At 39.2% G+C, this 19,333-nt stretch overlaps 1 protein-coding gene across 7 annotated transcripts in view; it reads right to left on the minus strand.

Moving 5' to 3' along the window:
• Positions 1 to 19,333, minus strand: part of SOX5 (SRY-box transcription factor 5) — a 1,013,293-nt gene that overhangs the window by 830,233 nt on the left and 163,727 nt on the right. Inside the window, exon 3 of one of the 7 annotated variants that reach the window (XM_045466141.1) lies at positions 4,328 to 4,372. The exons of the other annotated variants lie outside the window; for them this stretch is intronic. The gene's annotated coding sequence lies outside the window, so the exon portion shown is untranslated. The remainder of the gene's footprint in view (positions 1 to 4,327; positions 4,373 to 19,333) is intronic. 7 annotated transcript variants of the gene reach the window in all.

Consider the following 19,333-nt stretch of genomic DNA (forward strand, 5'->3'; position numbering starts at 1 on the left):
TACAACTATGAGTATCATCTGTTTTAGTGAGTACTTCTAGCAAATTGTCAAACTTGAAGGTGGTTTTAGAAACGTCTGAAACTTGGGAGTTGGTGTCAGAAGTGAGGAGTATGTGGAGAAATGTGTTTGTAGTTGACCGAGTTTGTAGTTGACTAATCATACGGCTGGTTAAACTCTTGTACCTTCCTTATTTAAATCTAGAAATTCCCCAAACTTTGAAAGATATTTTACTTTACCACTCAAGTTACCTTAACAGAACTCTCACTATTAAAAATCACTTTGAAGTGATAGTGTTTATGTATAGATGATATGGCCTTGTCTTATTTTTTTCGTTGCTCACAAACAATAAAAACCACCCCCACCTCCACACTCCCAGTAATAAATGCAGAAGCATGTTTTGTTGGTTTTGTTTTGTTTTGGTAATGTGAATGGTAGTAATATTCAGAAGTGAATGAGTCACAAACAAGTAAAATTTCTAAAAATTAGTAATAGTTGATCTGTCAAGGTCAGATGTTAGAAAATTAACTTCATCAAAAGACATGCTAGTTTTCAAACAAAATATTAATTAAATCACACTTTCATTTGTGCTTTTACTAAATGCTTACACTGCACTCTGCAAGAAGCTGTTCACAATCTTGTTCTTGGTAGTTTTTTGTTTTTTGGGGTGTTTTAAGGTTATAAATACAAATTTGGTAAGCAGAATTTAAGATGCCCCTCCCAAATCCTCCCAATTGGGGAACATGCTCTGCATATTCCCGAGATATGTGAATATGACAGATTTGACTCTCATGAATAGGTTATATTACATAACACAATAGACTTTAGAGCAGTGGGGTTATCTGGGCGGACCTAACCTTTTAAATCTTGATCTAAAGGGAAAAGACAGAGAAAGATGGAGACTTGATGCATAAAGAGGATTCAATACACCATTACTGGCTTCAGGATGGCAGGAGCACCTACAGAGCCCCCAGGGAAGCTATGGACCACCCCTGATAGCCAGCATGGAAATAGGGACCACAGTCCTACAACCAGAAAGAGCCGAGTTCTATCACCAAGAATGAGTTTGGAGGCAAATTTCTGTTTCCCCAAGAATGTGCAGATAATGAGACCTCAACCAGGCTAACCTTGATTTCAGCCTGTGGTTCTCTGAGCAGAGAGAGCCATGCCATGCTAGAGTCCTGACCTAGAGAACTCTGAGCTAGAAAGTGGTCACTTTTTTAAGCCACAAAGTTTTTGCTAATTTGACACACACCAATAAAAGCTAATAAACACAAGAACAAAACGGCATATGTTTGACTGACCTCTGTTCAGAATTTCACTCTGAAAATAGGGACACTTATGTGCTAAGATTCATTCACCATGTAGCCCCTAGTTTACCATAGCCAATACTGAAAATTCATAAACCCACTCTGAACAAGAAATACAGACAAGATACTATGCCATAAGCTATACACTGAATATTTGTGTCCTCCAAAATTCCTATGTTAAAACCTAATGCTCAATGTAACAGTATTAGGAGGTGGGGCCTTCAGTTCATGAGGGTGGAGCCCTTATGAATGGGATTCCTGCTCTTATCAAAGAGACCCCACAGAGCTTCCAACTGCTTTCTACCATGTGAGGTTACTGCAAAAAGATGGCCATTTAGAAAATGGGCTCTCTCCAGACACAATGTGCTGATGCCTTGATTATGGGCTTCCCAGTTACCATAACTGTGAGAAATAAACTTCTGTTGTTTATAAGCCACTCACTTTATGGTATTTTATCATATTAGCTAAGACTAAGTATGGACTAAGAATGGAATGTTTTTATTGCCTATAAACAGATAATTTGGAAACCTCAACTCTCTCTCTCCTATATGGAAGGTGTTCAAAAAGTAACTTGAATATGCTGTGAATTATCTCTTGATTTTCTTGAGCCATCTTAAGGGGTGGGAACAGGCAGTGCTCAAGCCTTCGTGAGACATACATGGGAAACGACCATATGCTCATTGCAGAATGACAAACTCTCTATGTATCTAGAAAGAGGTTGGAGGTCACTTAAGAGGAATCTCCCGAGAGTCTTCATAGAACCTGCTGCCACAGCTGCTCCCCGTCTCATTCTCTTTTCATTCATTACTACAATGCTGCCATATTATTTTTAATAAAACACAAATCTTATCATGTGGTTCCCCCACTCAAAATAACCAACTGTGATGGCCCTCAAGATAAATTTATTCATCCACTTATATGCTAACTATTTAAATGTGTACAATATGCCAGGTTCTGGGCTAGGTGATAGGGACACGATGGTAAGTATGACAGACAAGGTCCTGCTCTTCACTGAGCTCTGCTCTTTCAAAAATATACTTCCTGTCTTATTCAAAAAAGACTGTTTTTTAAATGTTTTTTTTTTTTTTAATTTTTGAGGCGGGGGGGCAGAGTGTGAGTGAGGTAGGGGCAGAGAGAGAGGGAGACACAGAATCCGAAGCAGGCTCCAGGCTCTGAGCTGTCAGCACAGAGTCCGACACAGGGCTCGAACTCACCAACTGTGAGATCATGACCTGAGCTCAAGTCCAACGCTTAACCAAATCAGTCACCCAGGCGCCCCCTATTTTTAAAAATGTTTTAATGTTTATTTACTTTTGAGAGAGCGCCCACCCGTAAGCGGGGGAGGGCAGAGAGATAGGGGGACAGAGGATGCAAAGCAGCCTCTGTGCTGACAGCAGAGAGCCCTATGCAGGGCTCGAATTCACAAACCATGAGATCATGAGCCAAAGTTGAATGCTTAACCAACTGAGCCACCTATGTGCCTGACTATAATTAGTATTTAATTCTTAACTTGGGTTTCACTCCTCTGGGAAGCCCTCTTTGACAATTTTAGGCAAATTGGGCACCCCTTCTCTGTGTTCCCATAAAATACTGTTCCTAACCATATAATAACATTGACCATATTGTAATAAAATTGCATGAGATTACCTATCTGAATCCTCCATAAGCAGAATATAGGGAGAAAATTCAAGAAGTGTATACATTCCAAATTCCTAGAGTCAGTAAGAGATTATGAATGAGTAGTGCACCTTGAGAGGAGCTAACCCTGGATCTACTTCCTTCTGTAGGATGGGATATACAATGTATATACACAATGGAGAGAGTATCCTAACTTGAGAGTAAGAACTAATCTGGGAGGCTAGCTCCCAGAATGAGAGCCTGTGCTAGCCCACACATCTTACGTTATGTTATGCTGTGATGATAATTCCTCCTGACCCTATATACCCTCTGTCTCAATTATGAGCTCCTGGAGGTCTGGCCCTTTGAAGACTCCAGTATGCAAGCTGGGAGGTCAGCTACTATCTAGCACAAAGAGGCTATTAATCAGCTTACCTAGTGAGACAACAATCTTGAATGACAGAATTTGAGAGTGAAAAGTTGTTTCAAGTTTTCTAAAACATTCCCTGTGAGAAAACACAAGCAAAATGTGGATCCTAACAGACAGAGCCAATGTAGGAACTCTCACGTACTTAGGGAGGAAGGGGAAAAGAAGTCTAGGGCAAGGAGAGATGCAGAGCTCAGAGACAGGGGCCAGGCTTTCTGCACATCTTGTTATTTAACCTATAAGGAGGTGGGGCAGGAGAATGTCAGCTGGATAAAAGGAATCCAAGGGCCTATGGGCTAACAGTTCTCTTTCATGGACGTCACTTGTTGGGGAGAGGATGGAGGAGGTCAGAGGCCTCTCAGAGGATCCCTGTTGTAACTCTTGTACCCACCTAACCTGCGAAGGAGAAATAAAACACTGGGGAAGGAAGGTTCCCAGACAGACTGAGTTAAAATGGGCTATTCTTCACAGGTTGTGTGCATGTACAAAGGACCTGACAACTTCTGTGTTCTGCTCCATCTTCTCCATTCCCAACATGGCCCCCCCTACACACACAAACACACACAAACGTGACACAGAGGAAGACTGAGAAAGCCCTGAGATGAGAAAGGAAGAAAGACTTCAAGGTAATGGTAGGTCAGTAGCAGCTGCTCCAGTGCAAAATCTAAGTGGGGCTAACTACACCATCAAGAACAGAAGCCTCTACTGATAGAGACAGTATCAGAGAGCAGATGCCAGGAAGGATACAGAGGACATCCCCAGGGCCAGCCGCCTTAGATATCGTGCTCCACACTCCCGTGTCAGCCACAATGATTGATACATAAACCCCTCAAGATGGTTTTGTTAGTGTGGACAGGGGAGGGGCAGCAGGAAAGTGAGGTTTGTGAGGCACCTAGAAGGGCACAAAATGTAAGGAGCCATCCCCCTCAGGGTCATGCAAGCACAGGGCTGCCACCAGAGAGGGAAGCCTCCTTACATTTTACACCCAAGGTGCCTCTCTCACCCCAGCCTAGTCCTGGGTCTGGACGGGGAAATAGAGAAACAAACAGCAAGAGATGATTTGATAGCAAAGACACTGAGTTATTTTGTGTTATATTGCATTTATTTTTAGTGCCTGTCAATCTGCCCAGTAGGGTAGGGACTCCAGAATAAGAATGCATTACAAAAACAGCTCCATTTTCTTTGTATATTAGAGTATAAGTGGATAAATTGTGAATCTATTAGATGTGTCTCAAAAATTATTATAATGTTTAATCAGATTATTTCTCTATGTAAATTACCCAAATCACTATAAAAATCATTTTTTTCTTTATACTTTTATACATTCTCTAAGCATATCATGTGCCTGTTAAATCACATGCTACCTCACTCAACACTGAAACAAAATCAAGAACATCAATTTCTTAAGCGCCAATAAAAAGATGGCCACTTTACTCCCCTGCCAGCCTACAGCATATTTCCTAGCATCCTCTTGCGAAGTCTGCCAAAAAGACACATGATCTAAAATCTTAAATTGCTATAAATCTGAGATACTATGGCAATTTGCCTAATTTAAGCCATTAAGACACGTGTCGTGGTTCCTTCCACAAATTTCAAGAATGTTCACATGTTCTATTTAATAACTCCATAGGTAGCAGTATTATGTAGGAAACCGCCGCTAGGACCTGCAGGTTTTACCTTTGATCTCTACCAAGTAGCTGAGTATTCTTGGATAAGTCACTTATTCTTTCAGGGTATTATATTCATCACACTAAAAGGCTAACCTAAACAACTTCCAAAGGCCCACCTGCTCTTCTAACATTTCTACTTCAAGGAGGCAGTATCTTCTAATGTTATTGCTCAAAAAATTTATTTTCATGAGGCAGTAGTACAGAAACACACACAAAGTGAAACTGTAAAAACAGGATCATTTCCTCACTGCATTCTGTAGGTGAGGAAAATTTGCTTACTAGGGTAATGACAAAACTGTGCCTGGAACCCAGGGCTGCTCTTTACCAGCTTGGTGCTCTTCCTGGTGATTTCTAATCCTTTTGGAAAGGCCATTAGGGCTGAGAGTGCCAGCTCTGAAGCCAGCCTGCTAGGTTTACATTCCTGTTCTCACTCATCAGCTGTGTGATCCTCGCCTCAGTTTCCATGTCTACAAGATATGAGGAGTAACACCAACTGCAAAGGGCTGTTGTAAGGAGTAAAATAATGAGTACAAAGCAAACGCATAGGACCCTTCCTGGCAGCCAGTAAGTACTTAGCAAATGTTGGTCTTTATTACTACTCTGATGGCACATGTGGACAATACGGAGACCAAAACATTCTGTGTGTACACAGAAGAGAACATAAAAGGCTTGCTAATAAATACCACTGGAGATTTACTCATCTAAAAAGCCCATTCCTTACTCTCCTAAGCACACCATATAGATAGCAGAAAGGAAATTTTTGTCAGGACTAGAGATAAAAGAAATGTGAAGTCATTTACTAGCAGAGTTTTAGGGAGGAACCCTAGCTTCCCACCTTCACTTTATCATTACCAACCGGATTCTGGAAAGCTAGACCATGTCTCCAAGTCTCAGTTTCCTTCTTGGAACTTTTCCTATCCAGGGATACTTCTGGAGGTTTCTCAGACGTCATTCATAATTGAGGTCAAAAAGGAGATTCCATATATCAATTTTAATAATTCTCATTAAGTGAACAATATATAATCTTTAATTACCAAATCTTTTGTTTCCTTGTTTCACATCAGATTTCCTGCCATTATTAATTTAGGCATGATTATAGGAAAACATGCATAATTTGCAATTCAAACAGTCTTTAATCTTAAAAGGATTTCCATGGGTGGAAGAAATGGTGAACTTGCATGGCCCACCACTTGCGCAAGGGATCTCAACTCATAAAGGAGGAGCAGCGCTGTATGGCTTTAAAATGACTTCATTCCCATATTTACATATTTTTAATAGGGCTATGATGAATCTCCTTCCGCTTGACTCCTATTTTGAGCTGTGATATTTTAATCTCCATTCTTGCTGCAACTTAGCAGATGAATGTGCAGTGTGACAGAGCTCAGAGGAAATAGTATAAATAAAGCAAAGTGGAGCTATGACATCTCACATTTTATAGCTTTTTTATTGTAGCCGAAGCATAAACAGAGCACAGCTGTGTTATACTTACCGCTGTGAGCACTCCCTCAATCCGCACCCCCTATTGCTTTTAAAAAGACAGTGCTCTTATTCAGAAAACTATGGCTGTGGGTAGCATGGCCCCACCAGGGCAGCCTCTACTCCAGACCTCTCCATTTAATGTGTTTCTCCTCTTATAGATGTAGATTTGTCGGGTTCTGTATCATTCGTCCGACTGAAAACCAATATGCCAACCGCAGCCCAGACTGTACTGCAGCAAAAGTGCACTGCTCCCACCGAGTGGAAGACAACACCACAACCAAAACTATAATTTTCACTCCTTCTCAACACACACATTGCACCCAAATAATGTCCAAACACTCTCTTAAGAGAAGACACACAACTAGCTGGAAGTATTCAAAATAGTGCACTCTCTTAACGAGAAGCCCCTTCTAAAATGAAGAAGTTATACTTCTCACTTTCACATTAATTCTTAGTCATGTTTGGGTGAAAGTTGGAAATGCCAAGAGGGTGAAACAGAGCGAGAGCTAAAAGAGTGGCACTGAGATGAGCAAAATAATTTCACTTGCTGAGACAGTCATCAGAGTTTATAATTTTCCAGGCTTGTTACATACTTCAATAAACCTGAAGAAGACACAGTAAACCAAGCAGCGAGCACATTCCACACTCTGACAAATAAGAAATTATGTATACACAGGGTCCAGGACAAGCACCTGATCTAAGCAAAGCCAATCAGAGTTCTTCCCTGAGATATTTTATTTAAGTAGGATGGAAAAAGCAGCAAGCTATGAAATTCCTGAGCTGGCATCCATGGAGACATTTCCTCCCCTGGGGAGAAATCTCTATTGCAGCAAGAAAGAGTAAAGTCGCTATCTAAAGTGACAGGGAGACAAGGCAAAGGGATCAAACCCTGAAAGAGGAGGACTCCATGGTCCCAACTTCTCCCTAGGCCAGTCCTCAGAAGCCATTCCTGCCTTCCCCCAATTTGGTTACTTGCCTTCTTTGTATTCCTTTACCCAACACATTTCAGCTTTTTCTTTTAAGCCACCTCAAATCAGGTTTCATCATAAATAAATAAATAAATAAATAAATAAATAAATAAAATCCTAACTATTACACCTTCCAGAAGAGACACTCTTTTTCAGTTGGCTTAGGATTTTTTCTTCTTTTTTCAAATACCACCACACTCTTTGTGGGAAGGAGGGAAAACCCTCTGGGCTTGTAAAGGAATGTGTAATGAAAATTCAAAGACACATGCATCCAAGTGAAAAGAATATAGGGGCATAGTAGCCTATACACCAGCGAAGTGAACTGAAAGCCAGGAAGATTGATTTGCATCATCATTAACATGGAAGGAGAAAAGCACAAGAACACAATAACCGCAAGAACCACCTCCATTGACAAACATAATTGTTTCGAAACAACAGGCCCAACTGGGCTAACACAGGGGCAAAGTTGGTACCCCAAGCTTCTCAGCTATCTATCCGCCCAAAGTTGCTCTTCTGCCAAGCTCATTGTTTACCAAGCTGCCAGCCCAGCCCAGGGATCTGATTAGCAATTTGCACTTTTGTGAGAGGATTAACAGAATTCCTTTGTTTTGATGTCGGATTATCAAACTGCATCTTTAAAGAGGTGTGACCTCATCCAGATTCATAAGCCTGCTCCCTTGAGAATGACTTGAATTTTACTCTACTTGCGCAACATATAATTTCATAAAGGAGTTACTGTCAAAACATGGTACTCAATTCTTGATGTGTGCGAAGAAGCACATTTGTAATGTAAATAACCTCAGAAGTTTTGTGATATTTTAAAATAACCCATCTGGTGGGAAAACAAGGATTTTCAACCCATTTGGTTCCAGCACTGTAAATTAGTGTGCATCTAGCTCATAGAACCCAGAGATAAACCCCATTCCCAAACAGAGACTCATGATGCTTTTCTTTTCAAGGGCAAGCATTTTTAATTGTCCCATTCTCTTGAAATATTTTGAAAAAGGAAAGCAGAATGAGCAAAAGAATACACTGAGGAAAACCAAAGAATTCGATGGCTAAGTTCAACACGATGATGATATCAAACTGTTTATAGTGCATGGTCTGTGTGTCCAGCTTTACCTAAATAAAGATGAAGGAAGAAAAAACAACTCAGGTTTATATTTCATTGACTAATAGGCAACTAATCAGAAAGAGAGTCTTGGAAATTTCCACCAAAGTTGGGCACAAGTAAAACTTTCAAAGGGGGCATGTGCAGGGTGGTATGCAACAGACTGAGAAAATTAGTCTGCAGACTTTGCACTGGTGTGATTTTTACTTGAGGTGGCCATCTCAGATAGAAGGCACAAGAACAGTCCGGGCTGTGAAAGGCATGCATTCCTGGTGTGAGAACGGTATCTTGGGAAGTACAGAAATGCTCATTCAGCTACAAGTAGCAAAAGGGCAGTCTGGCCACAACAAACGCTCAAAAAGCCAGACACTGCTGCAGATGAAACAGCAGCTTTAGTTGTTGACAAACTAAAAATCAAAACAAACAAGCAACCAGAACATCCTGTCTCATAAAGAGGAAGTATAATTAAATATGTGTCTATTTTTAATATTAATACAGATTGTTACCCAAGGTTGATAGATTGGGAATGTTTCTTTCAGTTAGGCAGGCCCTGATAAATCAGGTGAAAGGTATGTTTCTCTGGACATATGTATGTTTGTAAGTACAATGCATAGACACATGGCTATTAAATCGATGGTTCTTTTTTAATTAATTTATTTATCTAGAGAGTGAGAGAGAAACAGAGCACAGGAGCAGGGGAGGGGCAGAGAGAGGGAAACAGAAAGTCCCAAGCAGGCTCCACGCTGTCAGCTCAGAGCCCAACATGGGGCTCGAACTCATGAGCCATTAGATCATGACCTGAGCCGAAGTCGGACACTTAACCAACTGAGCCACCCAGGTGCCCCTGAATCCCTCTTAAACAGCTTTCTCTTATATTTGAAAATAGCCCTTCTACATGGATCATTTGCTAGTTTTGCCTTACTAACTAAGTTGGAAGTATCCTTTAAAGGTGGATCATGGGGCGCCTGGGTGGCTCAGTCAGTTGACTTCAGCTCGGGTCAGGATCTCACATTTGGTTGGTAAGTTTGAGCCTCACATGGGGCTCTGTACTAACAGCTCAGAGCCTGGAGCCTGCTTCAGATTCTTTGTCTCCCTCTCTCTGTGCCCTTCCGCCACTCATGCCCGCCTGCGCCCTCTCTCTCTCGCTCTCTCTCAAAAATCAATAAACATTAAAAAAAAATTTTTTTAAGTGGATCATGTCTCTTAAGAGCCTCATCCAGTGGCCTGCATACAGTTTGGTGTTCAATAAAAGTTGGATAAATAAATTCAAAAGACTTGTAGTTAATTAAACAAATACGTCAGGGAGAGTGGGAGGAAAAAAATAATTTAGTAAGAATTTGACTTTAACCACAAAGCTGCCTATATGGAATTCAAGAAGAAAACAATGTGCATTATTTATACTTTCTGTAACCATAAATATAGACACCAGCCAAAATCAACCTTGAATTATTCATTTAGTCAACATATATCTGTAGAATGTCTCCATTTGCTAGGAACTAACTTGGGTTCCAGAGATAGAGCGGTAAACAAAACTAACCACCTCCTTGGGGCACCTGGGTGGCTCAGTCAGTTGAGCGGCCGACTTCGGCTCAGGTCATGATCTCACAGTCCGTGAGTTCGAGCCCCGCATCGGGCTCTGTGCTGACAGCTCAGAGCCTGAAGCCTGTTTCAGATTCTGTGTCTCCCTCTCTCTGACCCTCCCCTGTTCATGCTCTGTCTCTCCCTGTCTCAAAAATAAATAAAACGTTAAAAAAAAAAATTAAAAAAAAAAAACAAAAAACTAACCACCTCCTTGCCCTCGTACAGCTAACATTCTACTCGGGGAGAAAGAAAAAAAGATAAATGAATTGATATTATGCTATGTTAGTTAGAAAAGGTCTAAGGACAAAAATTAAAGGGGTGATAGAAAGTGTTTAGGGAAGTGCTAGATAAAGTTTTAGAGGAGAAGGAAGGGCCTCACTGAGAAGGTGCCATTTGAGTCAAGACCTGAAGGAAGGGCTGGTATGACTAATTCAGTAATGGAGCAAGAGCATTATAGGTAGAGGAAACCTTGTAGAATGCAAAAGCCTTAAGAAGGGTGGTGCCCAGCCTGTTAGAGAAAGACCAATGGGCAGTATGGTTACTGCGGAGTGAGTGAGAGGAGGAGAAGCGGAAGGTGAACTCAGCAAACAGAAGGATAGGGGCTGACTCTGCTCCATGAGGGCCGCGGTTAAGGACTCCCCTGAGGAAGGAAGCCATTGCAGGGTCTGGAGCAGAGAAGGACAGAATATGACTAGTCTGATTTACACTGTAAAGGATCACCCTGGCTGCCACATGAAAACTGACTGAAGGGGAACAAAGGCAGGAGTCCAGTTAGAAGCCTACAGCCGCAAGCAGAAATGATGGTGGCTTGGACCAGACTGGAAATAGTGGAGATGAGGAAAGGTCCTCAGAGCTTGGAAATATGTTGAAGGTCATGCTGACAGAGTTTTGCCAGGGGATTAGGTGGAGTATAAGTGAAAGATAGGAGTCGAGGATGATGAAAGTTTTGGGGTCTGAGCAATGAGAAGAATGGATTTTCCTTTACCTGGGTCGAGGAAAGACTTCCAGGGAAACAGGTGTGAAGGGGCACATCCAGGGCTCATATAGATGTGCAGTGTGGAGTTGCCAAGGAGCCATTCCGGCATGTGTGTGTGGAGTTCAGGAGAGAGGTCACAATGTAACAGAAATTTATATTTCCCAAACAACATTCTTCCTAGCTCTGAACACTACAAGCAATTGTTTTTGAATGAGTCTTTATTTAAAAGGACAGAATTTGCAGGGTCTAACATAATGGCCTTTTAAAAAGTACAGAAATCCGTATCCAGACATTTGCCTTTAGTAGAAACAATTTCTTAAAGATTATACACTGATAAATCATAGGCAGTTAAATTCATGCTGTCAATGCACATAATGAATGCTAAAGGAATAGCCTAAGTTTGGTCGTCTGACCTGATAGGTCTGGAGATCAGATAATTCAGAACAAATATTTAGCACCATCCCTGGATGTATATGTTTCACATTTTTCCAGGAATGGAAAGGAAACTTACACGCTCATGCTTCTGAAGGTCTGTTGATGATACCTCATACTGAGCACATGTTTCAGCTTCAAGATTTATGTAAAATTTTAAAAATAAACTTAAAAGATTAAATGTTTTAAAGTTCTTAATTATATGACTTGACCTTTAAATCACTATGTAAAAATGACTTTGAGAACTGTATATTAATTACATTATAGTCATTATCATCATCACCATCATAGCTATCTTTTCTTAAGCTCTACTACATCCCAGGCCTTGTGTATGACTTTTATAATACTACATATCAGACTCTGTGTGCTCTAGGTATTAAACCATTTAATATTAACCCCACATTATTCATAAATATTTGTTACACTCAAGCCAAATGTCTCATGAAAGAACTTTATACAGAAATGTCTTCTATTTCATTGTGAAATCAAAAACAACAGCGAAGAATAAAATGTACATAAATATGGGGAATTGGAAGCAATTGAGAAAGTTCTACTCCTGGGTACTTGTCATGTAAGTGGGAAATGTCCATCTGAACAATAATCCTATACTAAATGTCCTCTACCAAATTAAATGCCCTATTCCAGTGAAACATCATCCATGACAATGAATTGACAATAATTTGAGTTGCTGGTTAATAAAAATTAATATAGCACTTGTAGAAATAAAAAGTAATCTAAAACTATTGGCCTTTAGTAAAGAGCAAAATTACTGTACAAAATATTGAAAGGAAAAAAGTTACATTTCTAAAAATCCAATCTAATCAAGTATTTATGATATGTATCTGGATGTCCAGAAACAAATTAAAATAGAAAATATACTTCCACAGTCTTCAGTATTTCTTCCAAATCCTATATCCACTCAAGTTGGCAGGACATAATCAGTGGTTTATTTGGATATTGTCCACAGTTGTAAATGAGCATCATCATTTCTGTGTTTTGGCAATGGACCACGTAAATGATTATACTGCTATATATTTAATGTAGTAGATATAAAACATGGCACAAAGTAAAAGTACCAAGTTTAGAAAACCATCTCATCAAATAACTTCCCTAAATTCCTCAACGTAAGTAGCCTGCAGACGGTAGGGTTGCCAAATGTAGCATCTCCATTAACACAATCACTCAAGTAACTTTCCATTTCTTCTCCTATCACTTTCACCCCATATCCCAACCCTCTAGATCCCGTTTATAAAAAGGAGTGAAGAGTGACATAAAGTGTGCCTCCTGGCCAGCACAGAGTCAGATGTGGGTTCCATGGCCGATCTAGCACCCCCTCTACAAATCCGGAAGGAAATCTACTGAAACACACAGGAGAGAAGACACACACGCTTCTTTGACATCTTTCATGTTCGTGAAAGCCGACTATAATTTTCTTAGAATATTAAAGTGCCATATTTTTACTGTCATTTTAAACTAAAAAGAAAAGTAGGGCTAAAATACATAATCAGTAAAATAGTTAAGTAGGCAAATTTTATTTCTCCAAATCTTACATCTTCTTTGACAACAAGCTTCTTTTTCTTCTGCCACTTCTTTCCTCAGACCTGCCTCTGACCACATTAGAGTTCAATTTATTTGTCAGTGAAGCTGATCTCAAGGCGAACACCCCATACTTATAACATTCCCTTTGCTTTTTCATTCTCATCAAAATGTACCTTCTTTACCATGTTCTATTAGCCCAGCCCAAATCTTGAACTTCTAAAACCACAGCTAGCCAAGTGATAATACAGTCGCTGCCAATATGCCAGAGATTAGAAGCAGAAACTTGGAGTTACAAAGGAAATTTCTGAGGTAATTAATTCAACTCTTCACTTCAAACTAGAATCCTCTATGTAATTTCTCTATAGTCATCTCAGACTCCGTACAACTCTATCCAGAAATCAAAATGCACTTCATTTTTTTTTAAATAAGTAAATCCATGTTGACAGACTGGAAGGCTCAATTTTTTTTTTTTTAATGTCTTTATTTTTGAAAGAGAGACAGAGTGTGTGTGTGTGTGTGTGAGAGAAAGAGAGAGAGAGAGAGAGAGCGCAAGAGCGTGCATGAGCGGGGCATGGGTGGAGAGAGACGGGACAGAGGATCTGACGTGGGATCTGAAGCAGGTTCCATGCTGACAACAAAGAGCCTTATGAGAGGCTCCAACTCAGAACCACAAGATCATAACCTGAGCCTGTCAGTCGCTTAAATGACTAGGTCATCCAGGCACCCCCAAATGCCCTTCATCTTGGTGTAAAACATCCAATTTTAACTTTCCTCTATTGGTCTCGGTTCTAGAGCTATGCATAATCATTTGTGTTTCAAACCCAGATGCAAGCCCACCTTTCACCCAGCTCTGTGTCCTGGGTTGCTGACTTCTATAACATATCAAGAGAGCCCCTTGCTCCCAGGCTTCCGGTGGGGTTTTGAAAATGAGAGGCTTCAGCCAGAGATCAAACAGTAAGAAAAGAGTGAGGTCAGGATACGTTATTTCTGCAGCTCCCTCCTTGCAAGTGACTTTCAGAGTCTGGTGGTATCTATCTCCCTAGTCAGGTGGGCCTCTCCATACAGCTCCTTTCTCCTGGTCCCTTCAGACCTAGAGGTGGTGACAACTCTCTGCTATTATTATCCCCAGAGTACTTCACCACCCTTGTTGGTTCCTTTCAATAACTGCTTTATTGAGATATAACTCACATACCACACAATTCACCCATTTAAAGTGTACAATTCAATGGTTTTTTGACATATTCATAAAGTTATACAACCATTACCACAATCAATTTTGGAACATTTTCATCTCTCTGAAAACAAACTCCATACTCATTAGCAGTCATTCTCTGTTTTCTCTCAACCCCTCAGCCTAAGGCAAACACAAATCTACTTTCTGTTTTTAAAGACTTGGCTATGTGGCTATTTCATATAAACGGAGTCATACTATATGTAGTCTCTTGTGACTGGCTCTTTTAGCTTATCAAATGTTTTCAAGGTTCATCCATGTTGAAGGGTGTATCAGTACATCATTTCTTTTTCTTTCTAAATAATATCCCATTGTATAGATACGCCACAGTTTATTTATCTATTCATCAGTTCATGGATATTTGGGTTCTTTCCACTTTTTGGCTATTATGAGTAATTTTGCTATGAGCATTGTGTACAAGTTTTCATGTGGACATGTTTTCAACTCTTGAATGAACTTGAGAATGGAACTGCTGAGTCATACGGTAACTCACAAGGTTTAACCTTGTAAGAATCTGAGACAGACTCTTCCAAGCAGTTGCCCATCTTATACTCCCATCTGTGATGTACGAGAGTTCTGATTCCTCCATGTCCTCTACCAATACTTATTATTATGTCTTTCTTATTGTAGAAATTTTAATGAGTGTAAAGTCTCTTACTGTGGTCCTGGTTTTCAAAACCCGGTCTATATCCTTATAACTATTCCTTTTATTAAATTCTCCTCAAATTATTCCACCTAAGTCCATCATCTGTTTGGGTTTTATTTCCTCATCTATTTCTTGCCAGACCCTGACTGACTCCAAGGCCAATCCTTTTTGACATTTTGAAGGACTGTTTTGGAATCCTTCCTAGGTTTCTCTTTTTCAAGCTAAACAACTTCTCATGGGAACTATTAGTATCCAGATTATCTACCCCTATAATTCACCAGCTATAGGCATTAAGTTGTCAATGTCCTTAAAATTATTTTACCCATAAGAGACATATGAACTGACTAGTATACTTTTCACCAGGTGATTATTTCATTTGGTTATAGACACTATACTTCTTCTAATAATGCTGTTAAAGGTGACACTACCTCTTATCTGAGCAGATAGATCTTAACTGTTGGTTTATACTGAACATGAAATCAACCTGAATATCTTAAAAATGGACTGTCAAACTCAAATACCCCCTACCTATAATTGGCCAATTGATTTCAAAATTATATGTAGAATTACTTTTACACTGTTAAATTTCATCTTGTTAAGTTTGGGCCAACACTGAGTCTATCACTGACTGTCTAAGTACCAAAGGAGATAAAATGGGTTAAAGTGGCAAGTGTGTCCTTGAACAAAAATGATAAAGTGTTAGTCCTCTTGCTTACTTTCTTCTTTCATCAAAGCTCTTTTTAATGAATAGACAAGGCTTAGCATGTCATATGTGGTCAAGTCTAAAGAAACAATTAGATGGACCCTACCTAGGAGTGTCCATTCTTTCTATTACATCCATTACAAGCCAAGACTCTTGGGGTCCCATTGTTATGCTAACCTACCCTTATAGCCTAAATTGCTATTTCTTGTCTTTTTGACACTAGCCATTCTGACAGATAGAAGATGATATCTCACTATAATTTGATTTTTATTTCCCTGATGATTAGCGATATTGAGTATCTTTTCATGTGTCTGTTGGCCATTTGTATGCCTTCTTTCAAAAAGCATCTATTCAGGTTCTCTGCCCGTTTCTTAATTGGATTGTTTTTGTGTTTGTTTGTTTGTTTGTTTGTTTGTTTGTTTTGGTGTTGAGTTATAGAAGTTCCTTAAATATTTTGAATATTAACCCTTTGTTGGATTATCGTTTGCAGGTATCTTCTCCCATTTAGCAGGTTACCTTTTTATTTTTTTGATGGTTTCCTTCACTATATAAAAGTGTTGTTGTTGTTGTTGTTGTTGTTGTTGTTGTTGTTGTTTCGTTTTGGTGTAGTCCCAGCGGTTTATTTTTTAATTTTTAGTGGTTTCTTTTTTTTTTTTAATTTTATTTTTTATTTTTTAAAAATTTACGTCCAAATTAGTTAGCATATAGTGCAACAATGATTTCAGGAGTAGATTCCTTAGTGCCCCTTACCCATTTTTAGCCCATCCCTTCTCCCACAACTCCTCTAGTAACCCTCAGTTTGTTCTCCATATTTATGAATCTCTTCTGTTTTGTCCCCCACCCTGTTTTTATATTATTTTTGTTTCCCTTCCCTTATGTTCATCTGTTTTGTCTCTTAAAGTCCTCATAGAAGTGAAGTGATAGGATTTTTGTCTTTCTCTGACTAATTTCACTTAGCATAATACCCTCCAGTTCCATCTACGTAGCTGCAAATGGCAAGATTTCATTCTTTTTGATTGCCGAGTCATTCTCCATAGTATTTATGTATGTATGTATGTGTGTGTGTGTGTGTGTGTGTGTGTATATATATATATATATATATATATATATATATATACATATATACCACCTCTTCTTTATCCATTCATCCATCGATGGACATTTGGACTCTTTCCATACTTTGTCTATTGTTGACAGTGCCACTATAAACATGGGGGTGCATGTGTCCCTTCGAAACAGCACACCTGTACCCCGTGGATAAATGCCTAGTAGTGCAATTGCTGGGTCCTTGGGTAGTTCTATTTTTAGTTTTTTGAGGAACCTCCATACTGTTTTCCAGAATGGTTGCACCAGCTTGCATTCCCACCAACAATGCAAAAGAGATCCTCTTTCTCCGCATCCTCGTCAGCATCTGTTGTTGCCTGAGTTGTTCACGTTAGCCATTCCGACAGGTGTGAGGTGGTATCTCATTGTGGTTTTGATTTGTATTTCCCTGATGATGAGTGATGTTGAGCATTTTTTCATGTGTCGGTTGGCCATCTGGATGTCTTCTTTGGAGAAGTGTCTATTCATGTCTTTTGCCCAATTCTTCATTGGATTATTTGTTTTTTCAGTATTGAGTTTGATAAGTTCTTTATAGATTTTGGATACTAACCCTTTATCTGATATGTCATTTGCAAATATCTTCTCCCATTCTGTCGGTTGCCTTTTAGTCTTGCTGATTGTTTCCTTCACTGTGCAGAAGCTTTTGATTTTGACGAGGTCCCAGTAGTTCATTTTTGCTTTTGTTTCCCTTGCCTCCAGAGACGTGTTGAGTAAGAAGTTGCTGTGGCCAAGGTCAAAGAGGTTTTTGCCTGCTTTCTCCTCAAGGATTTTGATGGCTTCCTGTCTTACACTGAGGTCTTTCATCCACTTTGAGTTTATTTTTGTGTATGGTGTAAGAAAGTGGTCCAGGTTCATTCTTCTGCATATTGCTGTCCAGTTTTCCCAGCACCACTTGAAGAGACTGTCTTTATTCCATTGGATATTCTTTCCTTATTTGTCAAAGATTAGTTGGCCATACATTTGTGGGTCCATTTCTGGGTTCTCTATTCTGTTCCATTGATCTGCGTGTCTGTCCTTGTGCCAGTACCATACTGTCTTGATGATTACAGCTTTGTAGTATAGCTTGAAGTCTGGGATTGTGATGCCTCCTACTTTGGTTTTCTTTTTCAAGATCGCTTTGGCTATTTGGGGTCTTTTCTGGTTCCATACAAATTTTAGGATTGTTTGTTCCAGCTCTGTGAAGAATGCTGGTATTATTTTGATAGGGATTGCATTGAATATGTACATGGCTTTGGGTAGTATTGACATTTTAACAATATTTGTTCTTCCTATCCAGGAGCATGGAATATTTTTCCATTTTTTGTGTGTGTCTTCAATTTCTTTCATAAGCTTTCTATAGTTTTCAGTGTACCAATAGTTTATTTTTGCTTTTGTCTCCTTTGCCTGAGGGGACATATCTAGAAAAATGTTGCTAAGGCCATGATGGCTAAGAGATTACTGTTTACATTTTCTTTAGTTACTTTATGGTTTTAGGTCTCACATTTAGGTCTTTGATCCATTTTGAGTTTATTCTTGTGTATGGTGCAAGAAAGTGGTCTTCCTTCATCAAAGTTCTTAATACAAATAATAAAGAGGATAAGCCAATGAATAGAATGGGTAGCATCTGACTACAGACCACTCTTGAGATTGATAACCATTATACTAATCTATATCCTTTAAATAAGGTTCTTCAGCTATTAATCCATGTTACCATACTGTCCACCAAACCAATTTCCTTCTTAATTTCTCAAAATTTTATGATATGTTATATAAATACATTTAATAAATGATGGTATCTGTTAATAGAGTAACTGTATTTAAAAGAATTAAGTTACATGATTAGATCTTAGAGAACCCATACTACCTTCTTGTGAACACCATTTTGTTTTTGCGTTCAGAAATTATCTACATAAAAACACAATCTAGAAGCTTACTTAAATCCTTAAAGTATAAATAAAAATAAAATATAAATATAAAAAATAATATTTTCTCTCATTAAATTTTTTTTTATTTATTATTGTTGAGAGAGAGAGAGAGACAGAGAATGAGTGGGGGAGGTGCAGAGAGAGAGGGAAACACAGAATCTGAAGTGGGCTCCAGGCTCCGAGCTGTCAGTACAGAGCCCCATGTGGGAATTGATATCAAGAGCTGTGAGATCATGACCTAAGCCGAAGTCAAGCACTCAACAGACTGAGCCACCAGGAGCGCAATTTTCTTTCATTTTAAATTTCAGGTAACATTTACACATCTTGAGTCTTCTGACACTTCTTTTCTCCTACATTCTGTTTCAAATTTTGCCAACAACGGGTTTTTAAAAATGACTTCTATTTAGTAACCACCTCTATATCCTTCCCCAATACGTAGGAGTTAATTATAGGCACTCTGACCATTCAACACTTGAAATCAAAACATCTAAAAGTCACCCTTGATTGTTCTTTTTCAACCCCCCCCCATCCAAACTCCCATCAGCTAGAGCTCTTCAAAATATATGAAATATATATCATTTGATTACTTCTCACCAACTCCACTACTGTCAGTAGTACCAGCCAGAATTACCTCTCAA

Source organism: Leopardus geoffroyi, chromosome B4 (assembly GCF_018350155.1).
Source record: "Leopardus geoffroyi isolate Oge1 chromosome B4, O.geoffroyi_Oge1_pat1.0, whole genome shotgun sequence".
In the NCBI taxonomy this organism is placed as follows: domain Eukaryota; kingdom Metazoa; phylum Chordata; class Mammalia; order Carnivora; family Felidae; genus Leopardus; species Leopardus geoffroyi.